This window comes from Pleurodeles waltl, chromosome 12 (genome assembly GCF_031143425.1).
Source record: "Pleurodeles waltl isolate 20211129_DDA chromosome 12, aPleWal1.hap1.20221129, whole genome shotgun sequence".
Lineage (NCBI taxonomy): Eukaryota > Metazoa > Chordata > Amphibia > Caudata > Salamandridae > Pleurodeles > Pleurodeles waltl.
The window spans coordinates 417,347,934-417,374,561 of NC_090451.1; positions in this window are offsets into that span (position 1 = coordinate 417,347,934).

Genomic DNA, 26,628 nt, shown 5'->3' on the forward strand with positions numbered 1-26,628 from the left:
CAATGGCAGTGTGCCTGTGTTAGGTGAGGTGTCCCTTAGGGTGGCACAACACATGCTGCAGCCCTTAGGGACCTTCCCTGGTCACAGGGCCCTTAGTTCCACTGGTACCTTTTACAAGGGACTTATCTGTGTGCCAGGGGTGTGCCAATTGTGGAAACAATGGTACAGTTTTAGTGGAAGAACACTGGTGCTGGGGCCTGGTTAGCAAGGTCCCAGCACACTTCTCAGTCAAGTCAGCATCAATATCAGGCAAAAAGAGGGGTGTAACTGCAACAGGGAGCCATTTTCCTACAGGTGTTATGCGGGATTTACCGCCAATGTCATTATGAGGGCCTTAGGTTTTTCTGTGACCCCATGAGAAGACTCTTGACCGAGCTTCTGACATGCTGATACCTTCCATTTTTACTTACTTTTTACCAATTTTAGCTAGCTTTTTCCTGCCCTAGATGTTGTTTTTCTAAATTATTTTTGCCCTTTATTTCCTTTTTGCTCTTTGTCCTCATGCCTTGTAGACCAGCATTAGGAGAAATTGGACTTTGTAGCTTTTAGGGTTCCCCACCTGAGAGAGAGAAATGAATTGGATAATTGTGATTTCGTTCAAATGCTTAGAAGAACTGGTCTTTACTGGTCTTTACTCTCAGTACACCAGGTTCTCATGCTTATGTTTTGTATCACCATGATAGAAATTTTTATTGATGGATGTTAGTTAAGCTTTGGTTCTTCCCCAGCCTTGGACATCCAATGGTAATTCTCTATCTTTATAGCTCTGTCTTAAGAATTGTCTATTTTAACCTCTGTCTGAGCTTGTAATAAAGTCCTTTAACTTTATACCTGACGTGGGTTTTCCTTGTATGGTTAAATTGGTCTAACTGTAACTTTAAATGTCTATTTTGATTGTGTATGTTGTGTTTGTCTCCACCCCTTCTTCTAGGGTGAAAAGATCCATTGACCTCATTTACAGTTTACCTGAGATGCGCCACCAACCCTTTGATGCAACGTAGAGCAAAGTAGCACAAAAGCAATTTTGTGTTACTTTACAGCTATACTTTTCAGCACAATACAGGATTTTCAGTGTAAAGGAAACACCAAAATCACTTTTTACACCACTTTGTGCCACATTGTGCCACTTTTGTGATGTGTAAACCTCTCTCAAAATGTAGCAGTTAAAGACATATGAGGCCAATGTTCAAAGGGGATGTGAAGTTAGCAAAGCAGATCTGTTTTTTCATAGCGATTGCTTTGCAGCCCCACTTTCATTTTGTACTGTGCTGAATATACAGCACTGTTGTTTTTTATGCTCTACATCCAAATCTGTACCATAGAGCACGTTTATTGACAAAAGTGTTCTCGCGTTTGCATGGAGCAGTCATCATTCAAAAGAGGAAACAGCCCCTCTACTTTGGATGGCAAGAAAAAGTGCACCTCAGCAATATGTTTTACAGAAGGGGGCAAACAAGAGGCTACTGCTGATTATGTAATATGAGAGGAACCTTAGGAACACAAAAAGCCAGAGATAATGCCCTTTTGTGCTCTTGCACACTTCAAAAATATACAGCTGGGGTCACAAATGGAAATTGTCTCTTAAAGGTAAGTTTACAATTGAATTTATCTATTTTAAGCCAGCCAGGAATTGGGGACTGTTTTTTGTGCAGGAAGGTATCCCATCCAAGAACAATCCTGAGAGGCTTTTTCTTCTTTGTATATGTGCTGCAGAATGCAGCGCAGAAGGAAAGAGGAAAAACAAGGAGAAATAAACATATTTCTCCTTGTTACACCTTTCCTGGGAAGGTGTATCTTTTTGGCGCGTTCTCAGGGTTACAAATTCTTGTAAATCTAGGAATGTGTCAAAATTCAAGAACGTTGTGCTCTAACACCCTTGCAACTCCCATGTAAATGCCTCCCTGGTGCAGAGTAGCATAATGCAGCTATTTGTGCTGCATTGCATTACTCGCAATTTATGAAGCAATGCAGGGCCACATAAGGTAAATTCATAAATCTCACTTAAGGTTTGTGTCACTGAGCAATGCAAACCTGGCCATAAATGTGGCCCCTAGTGCACATGGAGCAGAAGGGTTTTCTCCATGCAGAGAAATATTTTCCTACTGGAGAAAAAAACATGTGCATTGGGACAGGGGATCCTCTTTCCTATGAGAAAAATTCTCCTAAATGGAGAAATCCACAAAATAAGACTATTTCCTTCATGGAGAGTTACAGACCTTCCCAAAGCTTGCAACCTTGCATCAGAGGCAGATTTCCAGGCTTACTCTTGAGAATGTTTGTGAAATCAGAATGCCAGAAAAAGTAAGGGAATCCTAAAAGTCGCTAAAACACATCTGAAGGACCCACCTGTAATTTTCCAATGTTCTCGGGAAATTAGGTCTGTGTTTTCTGTTCCCTCACTATTTAGAAAGGCATTGAATTCACTTTTTTAAACCACCCTCTCTGTCCAACTGAGTATAGTGCACTGTCGAATTGAAGTAGTGGCCTGAGCCCTTTATAAATTATTTAAAATATTTTAATCTAATAAACAGAATAAAAATAAAAGTTTCTGACTGCCTCCTTATTCATTAACTAAACTAGGGGTGTGCCAAATTCATGCCAATTTGTTTTTGCGTACTTGCGCAACGTTTCTGAAAAATTACACGATTACACATAATTATGTAAAATGCGGAACCAGTTATATATTTTATCTTGAAATGCATCCTTGTGTCCATTTCGTTCTAACAAACAGCACAAAAACACAAGCCTCGAGCAGTAGTCATTTGAGTTCTAGTCGTTCGCATTATATATTCCTTTGCACTAAATATTTGTTGCGAATGGAATGTAATTACTCAACGTGGTATATTAGCATAATATCAGGATTTTATGTAGCAGGCATAATCCGAAATTAAACAAAAGTACGCCTGTGTAATGGGAATTTCACTGAGGGCTAACTAAAACTGGAGATGCAAGAAACAGCATGCTTGAGTCTTGTTCCATTGCTGCTCCAATCAGCTTTTAGGATTAGGAATATTGGTTACTGGACACGACTATGATATTCTGTGAGTGAGTGGCCAGGCAGACGTAAAAAACCTGCTCCAAAAATAAGTTATGTAGATGAGCAAGCAGAATTCAAAATTGTGTTGTGCTCCAGAAATATTAACACGGGTGTCTAACAGTGCCATACGTTCTAGGCATTATCGTCCGCCTTCTTCAGGAAACATTTCCTAAATTGTTGTGAACAGATGTTAGAAACTAAAGCTAAGCATTCTGACTGCTCTGTTTTAGGAGCTTAACTGCTGCCGAGGGTATTCCCCTGGAAGCAGAGCCTGCTCCGGTCGCCACTAGTACTTAACCCTTAATCCTAGGTCAAAATTCCTCTGTTGCAGCTGACTTCATTTTTGCCGTCTCCTATTCGGACTGTCATCAAACAGGCTAAAAGCTGCCCTCTGGCTATTGGCTTATGCCACACTGTAAAACATGGCTTCTCCGAGAGTCTGCCGTCCTCTGACAGATGGGTCTCGAGGACTCACTTGAGAGCAGAGCGGAAAGGTTCCCTCTGCTCATGATATTATCCAGTCAATTTCCTTCCTTTAGAATTAATTCCTGTTTCAAGAGCGGAGGGCTTTCAAGAGCATTTTTAGGAAGGCCCTGGGGTCTTATTGGAGGAATCTCTTGCATTATTTGATGGGTTGAGTGCCTTCTAATGTTGTTTATGTGTGTTCCAAGCTGGAGAGGCTTGGATCAGCTGTAAGAGTTCGATCAGGTCTAGTTGGCAGCAGGCATGTGATATGAGTGATGACATATTTTTACAGAAATGAGGAGAAGCGGTTGGTGTATTGAAATGAATACCAGCATAGAGAGCAGCTGTTTATTGAGATAAAACGACTAATTTTGCACTAGAGGGGAGTGAGAGTAGTACTTGAATCGGCATGACTATGTTGCCAATGATGGGCTCTACCCATTGGTTTCCATTTTATAAGGTGTCAAATCAAACACTGATTCACAAAGATGGCTCTGATACTTCATCGCTTGCCACTATAGTGCTGTCCCTCGTGTTCCTGAAGTCATCAGACTGTGACAAGTTTTATTTTATGAAAGAAGAAGAGGAAACAAAACTAAGGTAGAAAGCTGCACTGACCCAAATGATAAATGTGTAATTTGCTTGTATTTCTGAATTTGACTTAGGTGCCTTTTGAATTGAATGGTATGCTAGAAGGTTAGAGTTGTTAAAATGTTATTTAGATTCTAAAATAACAGTACATATCAGATATTGAGAGGCATATTTTTCAAGCCCCTTGCGCCACCTTGCACCTCCCTCGCATCATTTTCATTGATGCTAAGATGGCATTAAGGAGGCCTTTCTCCTGTACCATATTTACAAAAGTGGCACAATGCATGTATTGCGCCACTTTGTAAACCCTTGCACCACAGTATGCCTGTATCAGGCATAATGTATGTAAGTGTGGCATTCCAATGCAGGGAGACCATAAAAAATGGTGCAGTGAAATTTACAACATTTCACTGTGCCATTTTTTTCTGTCATTTTGGACGCCTGTTCAGAACAGGCATTAAAATGCAGCTCCCATATTAATGTATAAGTCTCCCTGTGCTTTGCTGTACTAGTGTCAAAAGTTTTGATCCTAGTGCAACAAAGCGCCACAATAGGGTAAAAAATGTTGATGCTATTGTGCTAACGCCCACCACAGTACACAATATTATAAATACAGCACAACCATGGTGTCGTTATGTGGTGGTAAGGGGACGCAAGAAAAGTTGGACCGATGTGCCACTTTCTTGTAAATCTGCCATTGAATTTCAAGTGATTAATGAACGATTAACGACTTTAAAAATGTGTGCACAATGAGAAAAATTAATTACTCTCTTATACTTAAGGTAATGCAATACCAAAACATTTCCATTGAAATGAAATGTTTTACTTATACTGATGAAATATTATTAATGTTGAAATTGTAAGTTTGGATTTTATATGTGGTTTACTAAAACCTATAAATTAAAAGCCTTTTCTATGTTCCCTTCTTTTAGCTTAAGTATGGCCTACAGAGCTTGCATTTAGCAGTCATGTAAAAGTGTTGAGTTATTTTTCATAACATGTTCCCATGAAAAGCAAAGTCTTTTTGCAATAAGTTCATTGTTAAAGCGTGGAAAGTTGTACCCATTTATCCTTGGAAATATTATAATGCAGGAACATAAACTGTGATCATATACATTTGTTTCAAACACTTTTGGAGTCGCACGGAAAGGAGAAGGTCCAGTTACAGAATTGGGAAATTGTGAACTGTTGTAACCTGGAGTCTGGGGGTGAATTTATGATTGGATGATGCCTTTCAACGTAAAAATGAACTGACACCTTTGACAAATCAGCACTCTTTGAGGCTTGATATATCCATGGACATTCAAACTTTGGTCAGTCACAGTCTCAGTTTTGATCCGCCCCAGACACATTCCTGAATTTCACAGATGTCTTGCTGACCAGATGAATTGGTGATGAAGATTCCCTGAATGCTGTGTCCTTCTCTGACATTTTCTATTGCCCCTTGAAATGCCCTTTTAGGTTAGAAACTCACTGTGCTGATGCTTGTCTTTTTATTTTTAGTTTGTGACCTGTAGTTCAAGAATATCTTTTTCCAAATTATTTTTGTCCTTTTTGAACTTTTTGTATTTTGCCTGCAAATGTTCCTCCCTACATAGACCTGACTGGTTGATATACTGCTGCAAAACAATTGTTGTCAAGAGATTTTCATTTTTTCTTTATTTTTTTGTGTCTTTAGAGGAGTAATTTAGCTTGAGTAGACATTGCTAATCCGGGACGATTTCTTCTGGACGACATTTTTAAAAATGGCAGATGTTTTGCTGTGATGATGTACTATTTCAGGAACCACAAGACATATGTACTTCATTTTGGTGTCAAAACATAGGTTTTGGGAGTCAAGCAGTCCTATAGAAACAGCAAATAGCACTACAGGGCAACCATTCTGCCATTTCCATCATGGTGGCTCTATAATTATGTGTTTTAGCCATCATATTGGTAACTTATATTAATATTGTTTTTGTTTCAGTTTTTCCGTTGATTCAAATTAATGAACATAAGCGAAACAGGTGGTAGCAGGGTATCTTTACCTTCTGACAGAGTGTTGCAATCTACAAAATTTGAGGACTCCTTCAACAAAAAAAGTGTCATATACCAAACTAATTTAAAAGAAAGGTTAACATTAACTGCGGCGGGACAGAAGATACTTTGAGATGCTGCAAAAATACAGCAAGACAAAGTTCACAAAAACTTGAAACTGATGGGTGAAGAGGATCAAATATTTTATCATTGTAACAATAAGTGTTCCAAGTCGTATATAATTGAAAAATGCCTGGAAAAAAATCGACATAAAATAGCAGAAACCAGTGAGTCACAACAAGAATACGATTCTTCAGAGAAAGTAACAACAATCAAACCCAATGCCCATCCACTTAGTTGATTGATGACTACCCCTTGTCCACCTTCAACAACTGATCAGGAAGCAGAGGTGCTTCAGTGAACACTGAATTTATAATTGTTGCAAGTGGAATGATTGTCAATGAGGACTTAGGGGGTCATTCTGACCCTGGCGGTCATGGACCGCCAGGGCCAACGACCGCGGAAGCACCGCCAACAGGCTGGCGGTGCTTCCATGGGCATTCCGCCGCGGTCAGAAACGGGAAACCGGTGGTGTCCCACCGGTTTCCCGCTGCCCCTGGGAATCCTCCACGGCGGCGCTGCAAGCAGCGCCGCCATGGGGATTCCGACCCCCATCCCGCCAGCCTGGTTCTGGCGGTTTCCACCGCCAGAACCTGGCTGGCGGGAACGGGTGTCGTGGGGCCCCCTAACAGGGCCCCACATAGATTTTCAGTGTCTGCGTGGCAGACACTGAAAATCGCGACGGGTGCAACTGCACCCGTCGCACCCCTTCCACTCCGCCGGCTCCATTCGGAGCCGGCATCCTCGTGGAAGGGGGTTTCCCGCTGGGCGGGCGGCCTTCTGGCGTTCGCCCGCCAGCCCAGCGGGAACCTCAGAATGACCGCCGCGGTCTTTCCACCGCGGTACGATCTTCTGGCGGTTCCCGCCAGGTTGGCGGCATCCGCCGCCGGCGGGGGTCAGAATGACCCCCTTAGTGCCTGCAGACATATATTCAAAAGGTATGGGCCATATTGTTTACGAACTTAACAGCAAACTGGAGGAAGCTGGTCTTTGTGCTGTGCCACATGCTGAGTGGACTATTTGAAATGGTTCCAATCAAGTCATTGTATCGTCAAATGACACAGATGTTATAAATGTGCTACTTAGATTTGTTGCAATGTTCATAAGTCAAGGATTGTCAGAGTTATGGACACGTTATAGAACAGGTGAGGAAAGACCCTTAATCCTACTTCATATTCTGTACAGGAAACTTGACCCAGAGAAGCCCAGTGCTCTTATCAAGGCACATATTCTTGCGGGTGATGACACTATGAGCAAAATTCTAACAAAGCTTGGAACCTTTGCTGCTGAACCTGTGAAGTATCTCAAATGACTTTCTGAGACAGAAGAAGAAGAATTTGACTTTAAAAATGTATTAAAATTCTTTGTGCATGTGTGGAAAACGAGTTTTGACTGTCACACATTTGAAGATCTTCTGCACAGTGAGTTCAAGAGATCAGCCCCACTAACTAACCGTGTATGGATGTCATATTCTTTGCATTGAAACATTAAAAGAACGTTCTACTTGAACAGAAGATGTGCCAATGTTTTGGATCATGCATATGTAGAGAAAGATCTGCATGAATTTGGCTGGGAAGATATTGATGGGGTGCAAAAATGTATGCAATTTCTAAAGCATCTACCCACCGAACGTACACATACATGTACTTGAAAAACCTGTACTACAAAAAGATGTCCCTGTCGAAATGCTCTTCTCAAATGTTCAATATTCTGCAAATGTTCCATGAGCAATTGCCTAAACAAATAAAGAAAGTGAACTAATATAATGTGTCTCAAACAGGAGTAATAAACATTATTTTTTTCATATTGAGATCATAAACATTGTTTGGTGTATACATAAAAGGATTAAAAACATTATTATTTGTTTCATTTCTATATATGTCTCTTCTTCCCTTATTATAGCCATCACTTTGGAAAATCGTGGAAAGGCTGTTCTGAGGAGTTATTCATTTCTGTCTCTAGTAGACTATGTGACCCCCTAAACCTATGTTTTGACATCAAAATGAAGTATAAAAGTCTCATGGTTCCTAAAATATTACATCATCACTACAACACCTCCGCCGTTTTTAAAAATATCATCCAGAAAAATTCAGGCAGAATCAGCAAATTATACCCAAGCAATACTACTTTTCTAATGATCTAAAAACATAAATCTAAAATGGAAATCTCTTGACAACAATTTTTTTATGGAGCTACATCAGGGGGCCTGGATTAACACATATATTTCCCAAATTTGGTTATCTGTAGGGTTGACTTGTGCCCAGCCAAAGATTATTGACTTTGCTGAAATTGAATTGACTAATGATTGTTAATTCTGAGCACTGTGGAAATCTGTATCAGAGATGCTCTTATTGACTTTATGTATTCTTCTTCTTGAATGCTTAATATTATTAATGTTAGTTCATCTGAATTTATTTCGTCACCTTCGGCAACTTTGGTGATTATGGTGGTCATTCTGACCGCGGCGGGCGGCGGTAGCCGGCCGCCATGCGGTCACCGCCATTTGCCCGCTCCGCGTTCAAAAGACCGCGGAGGCCATTCTGGCTTTCCCGCTGGGACGGCGGGCGTCCGCCAAAGGAGCGCCCGCCAGCCCAGCGGGAAAGGCCCTGCAACATAGAAGCCGACTCCAAATGGAGCCGGCGGTGTTGCAGGGGTGCAGTTGCACCCAACGCGATTTTCACTGACTGCTAAACAGACAGTGAAAATCATGCTGGGGCCCTGTTAGGGGGCCCCTGCACTGCCCATGCCAGTGGCCCAGTGGCATGGCCAGTGCAGGGGCCCCCGGGGGCCCCACGACACCCGTTCCCGCCATCCTGTTCCTGGCGGTAAAAACCGCCAGAAACAGGGTGGCGGGAAGGGGGTCGGAATCTGCGCCGCCATGGAGATTCAGCTAAACAGACAGTGAAAATCATGCTGGGGCCCTGTTAGGGGGCCCCTGCACTGCCCATGCCAGTGGGCCAGTGGCATGGGCAGTGCAGGGGCCCCCGGGGGCCCCACGACACCCGTTCCCGCCATCCTGTTCCTGGCGGTAAAAACCGCCAGAAACAGGGTGGCGGGAAGGGGGTCGGAATCTGCGCCGCCATGGAGATTCAGCCCAGACAGGGGAAATCCGGCGGGAAACCGCCGGATCCCCTTTTCTGACCGCGGCGGTGGGCAGGGAAGCACCGCCAGCCTGTTGGCGGTGCTTCCATGGTCATCCACCCTGGCGGTCGATGACCGCCAGGGTTGGAATGACCCCCTATGTATCTTTATAATATGGTGTTACACATTGTCTACATGACTCTGAGCTTGTAATAAATCTTTTAACCTTATTCCTGATTGGAGTTTTCCTCACGTGACCATGTTGGTCATGGTGTCTAAATTGTTGGGGTGACATTGAAATATTGTTGTTGGTTCACCACATATCTTTCTGGGTCCAAAGGTCCATCAATCTTGTTCCGCATTTGATTCCTGCGAAAGATGAAAATACACATCCACACTACTGAAACATGCGATGATGTTGAACTCATGGGTTTAAATTCCACCATGCAGACCCAGCCTTGTGTGCAGCCAAGGTGGGTAAATTGATTAATAATAATACCTATAATAGCAGCACTTAGAAATTAAGAACTGTGGTGAACCGCTGTAAACAGAACAAGTTATTGTATGCAATGTTTAAAGGGCCTGTGCAGTGCCAGTCAGCCCTATGACTTCTGATATTGTTCCATTCCATGTGTGGCTGATCTTGCTGTGTGATGAAGAGTTCTATGAGAAGAGTAAGGACTTGTGATACATAGAAATCTCAGCACAGGATGAAACGTGAATGATGATGTTAACCCGTTCTGTGCCCAGGACGTAATGGTTACGTCCTGAGGCACAGTGCTGCTGTGCCCAGGACGTAACCATTACGTCCTGTGCACAGAGCCCAGAGGGAGCGCTATCGCTCCCTCTGTGGGGTCCCCCCCCACCCCCCCAAGTCAGGGATGGAAGGGGAAGCCCTTCCCCTCCCACCCCCGACCCCCCCAACCTCCCCTGTGACGTCACAGGGTCTCCCCCATCGCGAATGAAAGAAAAATGCAAAGCATTTCTCTTTCAATCCCATGGGGAGGCCCGGAGGGGCTTCAAAGGGAAGGAATTGTATTTCCTTCCCTTTGAAGTCTCTCACAGGGTTTCAAAAGCCGCATTGCTTGCAATCCGGCTTTTGAAACCCCACTAGACACCAGGGTTTTTTTTTTTCTTTTCCTGAAACAGTCAAAAGGGAGCGACCCCTTGGGCAAGGCTTTTTCGGCCTATTATTAGGCGGATCTGCCCCCAGGGGGGGCAGTAACCTCTAGGCACCAGGGATCTTTTTTTTTTTTTTTTTTTTTGTAATGTTTTCTTTTTTTTTTTAGGTGGGGAGCGACCCCTTAGGCAAGGGTCGCTCCCCTAGGGGGCAATATATATTTAGGCCATTTCTGCCCCCCTTGGGGGCAGATTGGCCTATTTTGATGAGGCCGATCTGCCCCCAAGGGGGTCAGAAACCATTAGACACCAGGGAGTTTTTTTTTTGCGTGAATTTCACGCAAGGGGAGCGACCCCTTAGGCAAGGGTCGCTCCCTGGGGGGGAGGATTATTTTAGGCCATTTCTGCCCCCCTGGGGGGTAGATCAGCCTATTTTGATTAGGCTGAAACCACTAGGCACCAGGGATTTTTTTGTTTTGTTTTGATTTACAGATGGGGAGCGACCCCTTGGACAAGGGTCGCTCCCCTGGAGGGGCAAATTGTATTTAGGCCATTTCTGCCCGCTTTGGGGGCAGATCGGCACCAGGGATCTTTTTTTTGCGCCGTCACGCAAGGGGAGCGACCTTGTAGGCAAGGGTCGCTCCCCGGCGGGGGGCAAATTTATTTTAGGCCATCTCTGCCCCCCCGGGGGCAGATTAGCCTATTGGTATTAGACCGATCTGCCCCCAGGGGGGGGGCAGAAACCTCTAGGCGCCAGGGCAAATTTTTTTTTTGTGTTTTTTTTTTGTTTGTTTGTTTTTTTAGAGATGCCTGATGGGTCGCTCCCCTGGGGGGCAAATTGTATTTAGACCATTTCTTCCCCCCTTGGGGGCAGATTGGTCGATTTTAGGTCAATCTGCCCCCAAGGGGGCAGAAACCACTAGGCACCGGGGATTTGTTTTTTGGCGCCAATGTCACGCAGGGGGAGCGACCCCGTAGGCAAGGCTCGCTCCTGGGGTGGGGGTGGGGGTTGGGGGCAAATTTATTTTAGGCCATTTCTGCCCCCCCCCCCGGGGGCAGATCGGCCTATTATTAGGCCGATCTGCCACCAGGGGGGGCAGAAACCTCTAGGCGCCAGGGCAAATTTTTTTTTTGTGTTTTTTTTGTGTTTGTTTGTTTCTTTAGAGATGGGGAGCGACCCATCAGGCAAGGGTCGCTCCCCTGGGGGGCATATTGTATTTAGACCATTTTGGTCGATTTTAGGTCAGTCTGCCCCACTAGGCACTGGGGATTTGTTTTTTGGCGCCAATGTCACGTGGGGAGCGCCCCCGTAGGCAAGGGTCGCTCCTGGGGGGGGGTGGGGGTTGGGGGGGCAAATTTATTTTAGGCCATTTCTTCCCCCCCGGGGGCAGATCGGCCTATTATTAGGCCGATCTGCCCCCAAGTGGGGCAAAAACCTCTAGCGCCCCGGCAATTTTTTTTTTTGTGTTGTTTTTTTGTTTTTTTAGAGATGGGGAGCGACCCATCAGGCAAGGCTTGCTCCCCTGGGGGGCAAATTGTATTTAGACCATTTCTGCCCCCCTTGGGGGCAGATTGGTTGATTTTAGGTCAATCTGCCCCCAAGGGTGCAGAAACCACTAGGCACGGGGATTTGTTTTTTGGCACCAATGTCACGCAGGGAGAGCGACCCCGTAGGCAAGGGTCGCTCCTGGGGAGGGGGAGGTGGGTGTTGGGGATGCAAATTTATTTTAGGCCATTTCTTCCTCCCCGGGGGCAGAAACCTCTAGGCGCCAGGGCAAATGTTTTTTTTTTTTTTTTTTTTTAGTGATGGGGAGCGACCCATCAGGCAAGGGCGCTCCCCTGGGGGGGCAAATTGTATTTAGACCATTTCTGCCCCCCTTGGGGGCAGATTGGTCGATTTTAGGTCAATCTGCCCCCAAGGGTGCAGAAACCACTGGGCACCGGGGATTTGTTTTTTGGCGCCAATGTCACGCAGGGGGAGCGACCCCGTAGGCAAGGGTCGCTCCTGGGGGGGGGTGCGGGTTGGGGGGCAAATTTATTTTAGGCCATTTCTGCCCCCCCCTGAGCCTATTATTATGCCGATCTGGCCCTGGGGGGGCGGAAACCTGTAGGCGTCAGGGCAATTTTTTTTTTTGTGGTTTTCTTTTTGTTTGTTTGTTTTTTTAGAGATGGGGAGTGACCCATCAGGCAAGGGTCGCTCCCCTGGGGGGCAAATTGTATTTAGACCATTTCTGCCCCCCTCGGGGGCAGATTGGTCGATTTTAGATCAATCTGCCCCAAGGGGGCAGAAACCACTAGGCACCGGAGATTTGTTTTTTGGTGCCAATGTCACGCAGGGGAAGCGACCCCGTAGGCAAGGGTCGCTCCCGGGGGGTGGTGGGGGTTGGGGGGCAAATTTATTTTAGGGCATTTCTGCCCCCTCCTGGGGCTGGCTGAGCTAGAGGCCAAAATCAACAGGTAGGCACTTTGCAAAAAACACCTCTGTTTTCTGTGAAAAAATATGTTGTGTCCACGTTGTGTTTTGGGCCATTTCCTTTCGTGGGCGCTAGGCCTACCCACACAAGTGAGGTACCATTTTTATCGAGAGACTTAGGGGAATGCTGGGTGGAAGGAAATTTGTGGCTCCTCTCAGATTCCAGAACCTTCTGTCACTGAAATGAGAGGAAAAGGTGTTTTTTGGCCAAATTTTGATGTTTGCAAAGGATTCTGGGTAACATAACCTGGTCAGAGCCCTGCAAATCACCCCATCTTGGATTCCCCTGGGTTTCTAGTTTTCAAAAATGCGCTGGTTTGCTAGGTTTCCCCAGGTGCCGGCTGAGCTAGAGGCCAAAATCCACAGGTAGGCACTGTTTTCTATGAAAAAATGTGATGTGTCCATGTTGTGTTTTGTGACTTTGCCTGTCACGAGCGCTAGGCCTACCCACACAAGTGAGGTATAATTTTTATCGGGAGACTTAGGGGAACGCTGGGTGGAAGGAAATTTGTGGCTCCTCTCAGATTCCAGAACTTTCTGCCACAGAAATGTGAGGAACATGTGTTTTTTTAGCCAAATATTGAGGTTTGCAAAGGATTCTGGGTAACAGAACCTGGTCCGAGCCACACAAGTCACCCCATCTTGGATTCCCCTAGGTCTCTAGTTTTCAGAAATGCACAGGTTTGGTAGGGTTCCCTAGCTGCCGGCTGAGCTAGAGGCCAAAATCTACAGGTAGGCACTTTGCAAAAAACACCTCTGTTTTCTTTCGAAAATTTGGATGTTCCACGTTGCGCTTTGGGGCGTTTCCTGTCGCGGGCGCTAGGCCTACCCACACAAGTGAGGTATCATTTTTATCAGGACACTTGGGGGAACGCTGGGTGGAAGGAAATTTGTGGCTCCTCTCAGATTCCAGAACTTTCTGCCACAGAAATGGGAGGAACATGTGTTTTTTTAGCCACATTTTGAGGTTTGCAAAGGATTCTGGGTAACAGAACCTGGTCCGAGCCACACAAGTCACCCCATCTTGGATTCCCCTAGGTCTCTAGTTTTCAGAAATGCACAGGTTTGGTAGGTTTCCCTAGGTGCCGGCTGAGCTAGAGGCCAAAATCTACAGGTAGGCACTTTGCAAAAAACACCTCTGTTTTCTTTCAAAAATTTGGATGTGTCCACGTTGCGCTTTGGGGCGTTTCCTGTCGCGGGCGCTAGGCCTACCCACACAAGTGAGGTATCATTTTTATCGGGAGACTTGGGGGAACGCTGGGTGGAAGGAAATTTGTGGCTCCTCTCAGATTCCAGAACTTTCTGCCACAGAAATGTGAGGAACATGTGTTTTTTTAGCCACATTTTGAGGTTTGCAAAGGATTCTGGGTAACAGAACCTGGTCCGAGCCACACAAGTCACCCCATCTTGGATTCCCCTAGGTCTCTAGTTTTCAGAAATGCACAGGTTTGGTAGGTTTCCCTAGGTGCCGGCTGAGCTAGAGGCCAAAATCTACAGGTAGGCACTTTGCTAAAAACAGCTCTGTTTTCTGTGATGTGTCCACGTTGTGTTTTGGGGCATATCCTGTCGCAGGCGCTAGGCCTACCCACACAAGTGAGGTACCATTTTTATCGGGAGACTTGTCGGAGCGCTAGGTGGAAGGAAATTTGTGGCTCCTCTCAGATTCCAGAACTTTCTGTCACCGAAATGTGAGGAACATGTGTTTTTTTAGCCAAAATTTGAGGTTTGCAAAGGATTCTGGGTAACAGAACCTGGTCAGAGCCCCACAAGTCACCCCATCTTGGATTCCCCTAGGTCTCTAGTTTTCAAAAATGCACAGGTTTGGTAGGTTTCCCTAGGTGCCGGCTGAGCTAGAGGCCAAAATCTACAGGTAGGCACTTTGCTAAAAACAGCTCTATTTTCTGTGATGTGTCCACGTTGTGTTTTGGGGTATATCCTGTCGCGGGCGCTAGGCCTACCCACACAAGTGAGGTATAATTTTTATTGGGAGACTTGGGGGAACATTGAATAGCAAAACAAGTGTTAGTGCCCCTTGTCTTTCTCTACATTTTCCCCTTCCAAATGTAAGACAGTGTGTAAAAAAGACGTCTATTTGAGAAATGCCCTGTAATTCACATGCTACTATGGGCACCCCGGAATTCAGAGATGTGCAAATAACCACTGCTTCTCAACACCTTATCTTGTGCCCATTTTGGAAATACAAAGGTTTTCTTGATAGCTATTTTTTACTCTTTATATTTCAGCAAATTAATTGCTGTATACCCGGCATAGAATGAAAACCCACTGCAGGGTGCAGGTCATTTATTGGCTCTGGGTACCTAGAGTTCTTGATGAGCCTACAAGCCCTATATATCCCCGCAACCAGAAGAGTCCAGCAGACGTAACGGTATATTGCTTTCGAAAATCTGACATTACAGGAAAAAGTTACAGAGTAAAACGTAGAGAAAAAATTTATGTTTTTTTCACCTCAATTTCAATATTTTTCTTTTTCAGTTGTTATTTTCTGTAGGAAATCCTTGTAGGATCTACACAAATTACCACTTGCTGAATTCAGAATTCTGTCTACTTTTCAGAAATGTTGTGGTTTCTGGGATTCAGCGTTGGTTTCGTGCCCATTTCTGTCACTGACTGGAAGGAGGCTGAAAGCACAAAAAATCGTAAAAATGGGGTATGTCCCAGTAAAATGCCAAAATTGTGTTGAAAAATCGTGTTTTCTGATTCAAGTCTGCCTGTTCCTGAAAGATGGGAAGCTGGTGATTTTAGCACCGCAAACCCTTTGTTGATGCCCTTTTCAGGGAAAAAACCACAAGCCTTCTTCTGCAGCCCCTTTTTCCCATTTTTAAAAAAAAAACGCAATTTTCACTGTATTTTGGCTAATTTCTTCGCCTCCTTCTGGGGAACCCACAAAGTCTGGGTACCTCTAGAATCCCTAGGATGTTGGAAAAAAAGGACGCAAATTTGGCATGGGTAGCTTATGTGAACAAAAAGTTATGAGGGCCTAAGCGCGAACTGCTCCAAATAGCCAAAAAAAGGCTCGGCACAGGAGGGGGAAAAGGCCTGGCAGCGAAGGGGTTAAATGAGTTTGCCAGAGATCAGTACTGTGCAGGCCCTTTAGTTCTAAAAGCAGCCATTCTAATGCTTTCAGGAGAAACTGCATTGTATCACCAAGATTTGCAAGGGCACAGCTGAATTTCTTTTTTTACAAAACATAAGCTACATTTAGTGCAGAAAACAGAATTCTCCCTATACATATAAACATTATGAGGACTCTTTTCTAGGAAAAAAACTGCAAGGATTAGGAAGTATATACTTGTAGTACTAAGACGTAACACCAATGATGCTGTGACGTCTATTTTATTCTATAAGAGATTATGAGCCTAATTTACATTTAGGCAGACAGGTTACTCTGTCACAACAGTGACGGCTATCCTGTCCCCCAAAATATTAACCCCATTACTTCCTATGGGATTTATATTTCGGCAGACTGGATACCCGTCACCGTTGTGATTGAGGAACTTGTCCGCTCAAGTCTAAATCAGGACCTATGTGATTTGCAGATTTCAGGTAATGCAGGTTAGATGTTAGGATAGTAAATCATAATTTCCTCCATATGTAACAGAGCCTAAACATTGTCACCTACTGTTGCTTCCTAGCAGGAACCAAAGGAGATACTTCACCAATATTTATGGTGTATATTCTTCTCACATAACCGAAGTAAGATGGAAAGCACCTTTATTTTGGTAAAAACATACTTTTAAAAAACAAATCTATTCCACTAAATTAGGTTTTCTATTAATCATTATAGCTTCATTCTTTTTCATTTTGGGCACAAAGGGCACTCTCCCCTCTAGTGCTCATGCCATATAAGTGGGCTTCAAACATGGCAACAATGGGAGCTCTCTTGAAGGCAATGGAGTCACAGAGGACCAATAATGGCTGGTATGGTCCTTCTCAAATATTCCAGTGGTTGTCTATCTTTGTCTAATTGTTTAATTTAGAACATTTTATCCTCAGTGACACATTAGCAAGAACCTCTTTTTTCATTTGGATGAGGTGCTTTAACTGGAGGAGTCAGATAAATCAGTTGTTTCAGCACATTTCTACCAACCAAGGGGCATATTTACAAGCCATTTGAGCCTTCTTGCTCACAGTTAGCGTAATGTTTTTTACGCTTATGTGGCATTAGGTAGGCATTTCTGACATGCCATATTTACAAAGTGGCACAGTGCCTGCATTGTGCCACTTTGTAACCCCTTGCACCACATTATGCCTGCACCAGGCTTAATGTATGCAAAAGGGTCATTCCGGCACTGGGAGGCCCGAAAAAATGGCACAGTCAAATTTACAAGTTTCACTGCACCATTTTTCTGTCATTTTTAATGTTTGCTCAGAGCAGGCATTAAAATGATGCATTCATTTTGCTCAGTGGGCGTATCTGTGCTTTGCTGCACTAGCGTCAACATTTTTGATGCTAGTGTATCAAAGCACCACAATAGCGTCAAAATGTTTGACACTATTGTGCTAAAGACTGCCATGGTATGCCATATTGTAAATACAATGCAACCATGGTGTAGTTAGGTGCCGGAAGGGGGGGCAAAAAAAGTGGTGCACCATCTATGATAGGCCACATTCTTGTAAATATGCCCCTAAGATTCCTGAAGAAAAGCTTTGCAGTCATCCTTCATGAACTAGGATCTTCAGGGGCTAGTGCTGTGATTCTGTTCCAGGCTGTTTTGTGCCAGTGGCAGGAAACCAAGACTTCCCACTAAGGTGCTTGCAATTTGTTCAGATTATGGCAGAGAGACTTTTTGATGGACTGCATAAATTTGAGCATTTGGTGGATCCCAACTGTCAGCCCCATTCATGGGAAGAAGGGAGCGAGGAAGCACCCCACAGGCAGCCAACCCCCTCATAATACACTCTGGCAGATCCCAAGCCCAGAGCTGATTAGTCAAAAAACCTCCTCGATTGACCAGGGATCCTTGTATCTAATTTAGTATAATCATTAAATAGCCCTGCCATTGTTCGTATGGACCTTTGTTAGTTGACGAGGAGAGATAAGGTCAATTATTTACATCAAATTCCATGAACAGTGAAGTTCAATTGAGGCTTCACAAGAATTGATAAGGAGGTTTGGTGTGAGTTTTTTCAGATTTCCATTAAAAACTAAAATCAAATCAAATAATTGATTTAGTAAATACTAATTTTAAGTATTTATTGTTACAGATTCAAATAATCCATAAATCAATATTTCAAGACGAGATAACATACCAAATTATTAAGAATTACAAATAGTTTAGAGAAATGCAGCATGTTCCATAATGAAAAAAAACTTAAGGACAGTGAATTTCGGTAAACAAAGTAAGGTGTCAGTTTCAGAACCTCAATAAAAGCATTCAGGTGAAAGAATAAAAATGCATAGGCAGTAAGCCTTAGCACTCAAGATGTGAAAATTAGTAGAAGTTGGAAAATATTCTCAGCTATAAACCAGCAGGATTACCTAAATTCTGATTCATGAGTTCTGTAGCAAGCTCCCTGTATCTAGTCTTTGAGGGTGAAAGGGAAACTCTCTGAAACAAGGAAATTCTCTAATCTAAGGGATACATACTCATATAATTCCACCAAAACATCAATGGCAACAAATCTTACATTCTCCGTTCTCACCAATCAGTCTCCAGCAAACTCTGGGAGTAGGTAAACTCTCTAGTCTCTTGCAACTTCACAATAAGCTATGGAATCATGTCTTTGGTTTGTTACTTTTAACAATTTTGTGGTTTAGACATTTCTTCCCACAAGTTGTGTTTCCTGCCATCTCCTATTCTCCCGGTGAGAACCTCATTATCAGTTGCCTAATACATAACAAGTGCTTATTCACTAGCAAACAGAAGCCTTGTGGAAAATGACAGCATGTGCAGTGGAAAGATAAAAAATGTCATGCAAAACAACAATTTAATGCGGAAACAGCCTTTTAACCTTTATATGTACAATCAACTTTTAAATTGACATCAGTAATTAGGCTAACATAAGTCAATACAATGTACTAATTCATGTGTTTGCCTATAATGCCTAAGTGTGATTATTCACTATAATTTTTGCATTTATTATGTGTGTGTTATTCATCATAGAAATGTGCAATTTTCAGTTATATGTGTATAGTTAGCAAAATGAGGTATTTCACTTTATCAGTTGCCCTCTCCGATATCTAGAATAGCCATCACATTTTATCATGAAGGACTCTTTAAGGTGATTCTTCTTCCTTTGACGGGTCATCTTACTTGTTAATCTTTGAATATCCTTTAATTCCTGGTAAACCTTGCTATTTCTTTGTTCCATTTCTATTTCTTCTCACCTTTGCCTTTTTTCTTTCTTCATTATTCTTTCTCGCTACATAACATCTAAATCCCATGTATGAGTAAATAAGCATTTTCAGCAAAGAACAATAATCAATATAGGCATTAATATAACCCCTAAAATTCTGCTGCCAACTCTTGCAAGCCAACTACTTATGGCAGAAGCCCCTTTATCTGAGGTTCCTAACACACTAGTTGCTTCTGCGTTTTCTAGTTCTGGTTTTAAATAAAAATGTTCTTTGCAAATTCTTCTATCATCTTACTTTCTTCTGCAATGTATGAACAGAAATGTTGCACCTTCAACCTCTTTTCAGACTCTGCCTTTCTCTGCCAACAATACCGCCAAACCTAATTGATCTTGAAAAACAATTGATCTAATAGCTACGTATTCTGTGTTTACTGCTAACAAAGCACCAGCTGTACTAGCAGCTAATTTATTTAAAACTGAAAATAGCCGTCTGATTTTCTTGTAATTTAAGACTACTCCTACTGGGGGAATAATTGCACCAAAAATATCTCCACTAATTGTGTCCCATCATTTGCACTACATCTATCTCTGTGAGTTGGACTCATTATTAAAACTTCTATGCTATTGGCATGATACATTTTAGGTAACAATAAAGAAATAATAGCAGACACTTTCCCAATCAGCAGGCAACTGGAAAAATGCTAAACATAAGTGAGGCACTCGTTAGAAAGTGAAGAAACCAATTAAGAAATATGTAGGAGAAATAGATCCCACAAACATTGCAAATTAAACAACGTTGCTGAAAGTCCACAGAGAAAAGAATACGTGTGCAGCTCGTTAAATATTTTCCAGTCCTTGTGATTTTTTCATGGAATGCTCTGTATTTCATAGAGTGATGGGACTTCCTCAGTTGAATACATCAAGTTTATATGAAGAAACAAACAAATTCTCTGGTACACCGTTGATAAAGTTCTTGAACAAGTAGCCTACACGTGTTTCATCTTAGGGGAATTGCCCTAACGACTTCTTCAGGGCTGAAATTTCATCAAAACAGAACACTTGATATAGATACTATGATGTGAATCATATCAAAACCCATGCCGCAAAAGAACTGTGCACAAAAAAAAAAAGGGGAGAAAAGTCCTGGATACCAGAATATATAAAACAACCATAGAAGAATTGAAATAACAGAAAATCCACTCCTCCATTGCAGTAGTACACTGTGATAACGAACACTAACACCCCAGAAGACACATCAAGTGAATCACTAATAGTCATGTATGTAATAAAAAATCCCCGTGCCCTGGTGCAGTCCAACAAACTTAAACTAGCAAATACCTGATAGATTACAAAGTAAAACTACTATAGTCCAAATGGAGTAGGACGCTGCAAATATTTCAATGCACTCCCTGTGCTGGTAATTTCAAAGTTCAAGAGTAATTAACAACCTATTTCTCTTACATATTTCTTAATTGGTTTCTTCACTTTCTAATGAGTGCCTCCTTATGTTTTGTATCTTTTGTGTCTACACAGTAGACTTGTTAGGGGTCTGGGTGTTCCACTGTGAGTGCACCGCACTTATATACTCTGCCTTACTTAGTATTTGAGCGCCTTTCTTTTCCCATGTATTCACACCCCATACATTTTTTCTATAAACTGGAAAAATGCTTCTTGCCCACTTGTAAAGTATACTCTAGGGAATGACTGGTTCTTCCCCAGGTAATATTTGAGCAGGTCCTCACGAACTTCAAATGTATGTTCATAGCTACTTATCCCCATGTGTCTAGTTCTGACGTGATTTCTTCTTTAGTAACAGCATAATTTCCCTTTCTGCTGGCTGTCTTTTTTTCTATCAGGCACATACCATTTTCATTTTATACTCATCTTACTCCTCTTTCCACACATTCTTTTATACATCTTTTTGCGTTGGTGTCTTATGAAACATATGAGCTGTCCTTTACTCTGAAGCTTGGATACATGTAGTTTCTATTGATTTCATTGATCATGCCAAATTTTATTCATATGACTTAACAAGGTCTATCTTTTTAGGGGATCAAAAGAAAAAACTACTAGTTTCAATCTCCTTGGCCTGTGGGTTCAGATTAATTTGTTTGTGAACAGGGACTTCAGAAAGGACAAAATCATATTCATAATGATTCTGTCAAAAAATAAACTAAGCAATATACCACATGTAACTACATATCAAAGTGGAATATGATGGTACGTTGCATCCCCAATAGTTGAAGCAGGTAGGTGGGCATAAACATAGCAATCTTTAACATCTAAACAAGTGTGTTCTCTTGAACTAATCTAGAAAGAACACTTAACATGAAACCCCACTCTGAAACATCTATAAAGGAAGCCTTTAACTTTCTCTCCTCTAATGCATGTGCAAGCAATGTAGGTGCAGGAGTGGATCTAAGGGTTTCTGTTTGAGGTGTGATGCTCATGCCATCTAAGAGAATTATGAACACTAACACAATACCTGCTAAAGTTACAGCAGTCACTGTTCTAAATCTAGCCTTTTGCGGAAACACTTGATTGTCTACAGTTAGAGCTTCAGTAGAATACAGCAGCAGGCATATTTAACCCCCTAAGTGCTGAGGAAGGCCTAGAGCCATCCTCTTCTCCACTGTTTGTGTGATGAGTGCAGCTCCAGTCCCATGTTGGGTGGGTTAGCACTCCCCCAATGCCCCCTTGCGATATGCCTCCATTGGGGGGTGGCAGTGGAAGCACTTCCCCTGCCAACCTGACCCTTTTCTTGGGGATCTGATTGCACAAGTGCACGCACAGCGAGCTGGTATCATCAGATGGTGCTGGGGATCACACCAGGGTCAACAACATTCCTCATGCAAGGACTACTGTTGACCCTCATGTGATGCTTTCCTGTCGTGGGCACTAGGTCCAGGCACACAACTGGGGTAGCGTTTTTATGGTGAGAAGTGGGGAATTGCTGAGAGGTAGGAATTTTGTGGATCCTTGCATAGTCCTACATAGTTTACATCACGGAAATGCACTGAAATGTTTCACATTTGCAGGGTATTCTGGGTAGGAAAACATTAGGGGAGCCACACACCCCTAGACTCTCTGGTATCTACTTACATGGGTGCCAATCCCAGGACTAATTAGTACACCTACTGCAGTTATCCTTATCGCCACAATATGTTTTGAGCCCTTCTCCTCCCAAGCACTTGGATGACCCTCACAAGTGAGGTACTTTTTTATAGGGGTACCTGGGGGAACACTGAGTGGTGGGGAATTTGTGCCAGCCCAGTGATCCCACAACTTTCCCACATAGAAATGTGAGCAAAATGTGTCATTTTAGGTAAATATGAGGTTTACAGGGGATTCTGTGTAAGACAACACTGGGGGGGGGGGAGTCCACTCAAGTCACACCTCCCTAGACTCCCCTTGGTGTTTAGCTTTCAGGAATGACTGGGTTAGCTAGGTTTCCCTAGATGATCTCAGAGCCAGGGATAAAAACCACAGGTGACCCCTTGCAAAACCTGGTTGCTTAGTATAGATAACTTTAATGTTGCCACAACATGTTTGGTACCCTCCCTGTCGTAGGCACTTGCCCCACCCACACAAGATACCATTTTTCTTAGGAGACTTTAGGGTGCACTGGGTGGTAGTACATTTGTGGCTGCCTGCACATTCCAGGAATTTACCTCACATAACTACAAGGAAAGCGAGTCTGTCATTTTTCCTTTTTGGACAGGCTTCCACCCATCAGGAGAAAATGCACACTATGACCAGGGCATTTATAGGCCCATTACAAACAAGCATTTTGATAAAATCCAACTTCATTCTGTTAAAGGGTCCTCCTGATTTACCTATGTGACTTGGTGTTACAGGGGTTCTTCTCCCTGCATTAATTTGCTGACAAGTCACACATCCGTGGCACAATTCCTCAGCCAGACTTCTAAATTGTAGATTGAACCAATTCAGCCTAAATAGTCACACAATGGAATCCCTTCCAATGGGTGCATGGCCATGAAAATGTCTTATTATGGATAATTACAGACTATCAGGCAACAAAGGTAATCCATCAGATGAAACCCAAATCTAATCTGTATTTTAACACATCCTGCTCTAATCCATCCTTGTTGCTCTGCCTCTGACACTAATTACTGCAATAATCCGACTTTCTCCCAAGTATCAGCTACTGACAATAGCATTGAAAAAGTGGTGTCCTCATCAGATTCATCAGCATTTTCTCTGTTAAATGCATATGCCACAATTGCAAAATACAAAGCAACTTCATTCATATCTGTTTCGAACAGTCACGTAATCATTTCCGCTACTGTGGGCTACACATTTAACAATAGCAATTTTCCATGGTAATTGTAATGCTTCCAACAGTCTCATCATATTTTCTAAATTCCGGATAGGAGATCCAAATGCAGTCACGAATCCCCTCTATGACCATTACCTTCCAAAATCATGGACTACACCAAAGTCATATTGACTATCAGTAAATATTGTCACCTGCAATTGCTCTGCATGGTAACATGCTCTTTTACGGGCTACCAGTTCTGCCTCTTGAGGCTTGAGAAGAGGTCACACCTCTAAGCCAGAAGGCTTTTACCATTTCTTGAATTGTGCAAACAGCATAAGCTGCTTTCAAATTTCCCTCTCCTAGGCATGAGCCGTTAACAAATGTGAATTAGTCAGGCTCATCCAGGGGTTCATCCTTAACATTAAGTCTTGGCTTGGTGACATCAAGACGGTCATGCTCAACCTCTTACTCATTAATCTAATTTTCAGGCAATAGTAACAATGTAGCAGGATTCAAATTTGATATCTTTTCATCTTTTTACAGTGATGTTTATTGTTCATATTTTATGAGTCTGATTTATGCTGGGGCTTAGTTCATGTGAGCAAAATGTACAACTAATGATGGACCATCACTGTAAGAGAATGTCCCATGCCTACACTCTCCCTTCTCTCAATACTGATACCAACCGCTGCAACTGCTTTAAGACAGCTGTGCAGACTTATAGTTACGGGGTCAAGGGTCGTTGAACAATATGCCACAGGTATTCAAGAGTTTCCATGCAACTGAATAAGTACAAAGAGAGTGCAACCCTCTCTCTCACTGAAAAACAGAGTGAAAGTTTTACTGTAATCAGGCAGAGACTTTCTCTCAGCTCTAGTAATGCTTTTAAGCAACACTTGCCCCATTGAAGCAGATCAGGCACATCTTTGTGCATCACCCTCAGTAAAGGCTTGGCCACCAGGGAAAAGTTGGGTATCCTCTGTCTACAGTAGCCTACCATACCCAGAAACACTCTGACTTTTCATTATGTTTTTGGTGGATTCATTTTCAAAACTGCAGCAAGTCCCTCTTGTGACATCTTGCTTGTTCCTTTCTCAAAGAGGTACCCTAAATACAGGACCACTTTTTGGCAACTTAGTAGCCGACACTTTATGTCTGTTGTCAGCGAAATGATTTAGTTAGGCAATCATATCCTGTTTGCATGCTTCTTGTGTACTTGACACCACAAGTAAGTGGTTGATGTGCTGTACAAGAGTTGCAGGACTTTTGTAAAGTGTTAAGATTCTTTTTCAAGATCTGATTAAGTATTTATGGGCACTCTGTATATTCGTGTTTGATGCAGCATCATGCAGAAACTCTGTTTTGAAAGTTAAAAGAGAACAGAAATTGACTGTCCTCATGCACTGATATAAGGAAGAAGGCCTGGCAAAGGTCCACTACAGTGAACCACTCTGTATCGCAGGGAATCTGAAACATTATCGCAGCTAGATTTGGTACCCTGAGACAACATGGGATGACTATACTATTCACTTTTCACAAGTCCTGCACAATTCTGAATTTTCTGTTTAGCTTCTGTAAGTTTGGGATCTGTAAAATGCAAGGACTTCTGACTATTTCTTGCAAAATTCCTTGTAACGCTGACTCGATCACCGGAGTGATTCCAGTCACTTTCTGTTGTGAGATTGCATATTGGCATTATAAGAAAGCATTTGCTTTAAACAGTATTCAGACAGTTTCTACACTTTTAATGAGCCCAATGCCCTGCCTTGAAAAATCACATACTTCAGGTTTTACAATACCCCATAAATCAGGAGGTAAGTACTCTACCATTGTCACAGGGAACATCTCTTCCTTGTCTGGACATTTTAAATCAACATCTTCATCACGCTTTCGAAAATCGACACCTTCCAGTGTACAATGAATTGTGCGAGTTAATTTCCACAAAAGGGGCCACACGTTCATAGATGCAATTCTGCATTTCCTTAGAAATCGCTATTTAGGAAATGCAAAATGCTATGTACTAGGGTACCCATTTCCTAATAGTAATTCCTACATTGTCGGACTCACTATTAGGAATTCGCAAATAGGAAGTCCCATGTTATTTGTGACAATGGACTGGTTTTGCATTACCCAAATATCTATTTATTATTAGGAAATCGCTATTTGGGAAATGCAAAACGAAGAATGGTTATGGGAAAAAGGCCCCCCCGAAATGCACCCCAAAAATAGTTGTGCACATGAAGATCACACATATCTCCAAGGGGCATTTGTGTGCTCTATTGCACTTTCAAAAATCAGTTTTTTTTTTGTTTTTAATTGCACATGGGTCCCATCAACTTGAAATCAATGGTAATTGCATTTCCTAAATGCCCAATTCGCATTTAGGAAACGCTTTGTACATCTGAATAGGAATCATTAATAGGTAAACCCTATTTGCGATTTCCTATTCAGAGGATCACAAATTGTGATTTCTACTGGGTAGAAAATCGCAATTTGTGATTTCCTAAAGGGCATTGTACATCTGAAAAGACAATATTGCATTTATTAATGGCTCAAAATAGCAATTCGGACCATTAAGAAATGCAAACTGTCTTTGTACATCTGACCCAAGATTCCTTCCTAACAGATTTACAGGACTTGAATCACATGAAAGAAATTGATGATCTTCCTCGAATGAACCTCTTTTTACAAGGACCTTCTTTGAGACAGGGATAGTCTGTTGCTTATTTGAAATACCTACAACTTAAATTTTCTTTCCTGTGAGGGGTAGGTCATGGACTGTAGCTGTTCTAACAGTGGAACGGGTAGCTTCGATTTCAAGCAAAAATGACACTTGGTGGCCATGTAATCTACCTTATACAAATAGACCACTCTGGTCTACCTCTAAGACTGTGCCACAAACCTTCCCATATCTCCCCTTTCAGGATTTTCTTGCCCACTGTGCTGTTTCCAACACCTGTAACACCCATTCATAGTAAGCATGCACTGATTCTTTAGCTTCCTGAGTCACTCTATTAATTTTCAACCACTCAATGTCCCATGTTAGAACCTTTCTGTTAAAGAAAGTAATCACCTCATATAGTCACCATAGGTGACTATGCACGGATACGTGGATCCCTTGGTGAC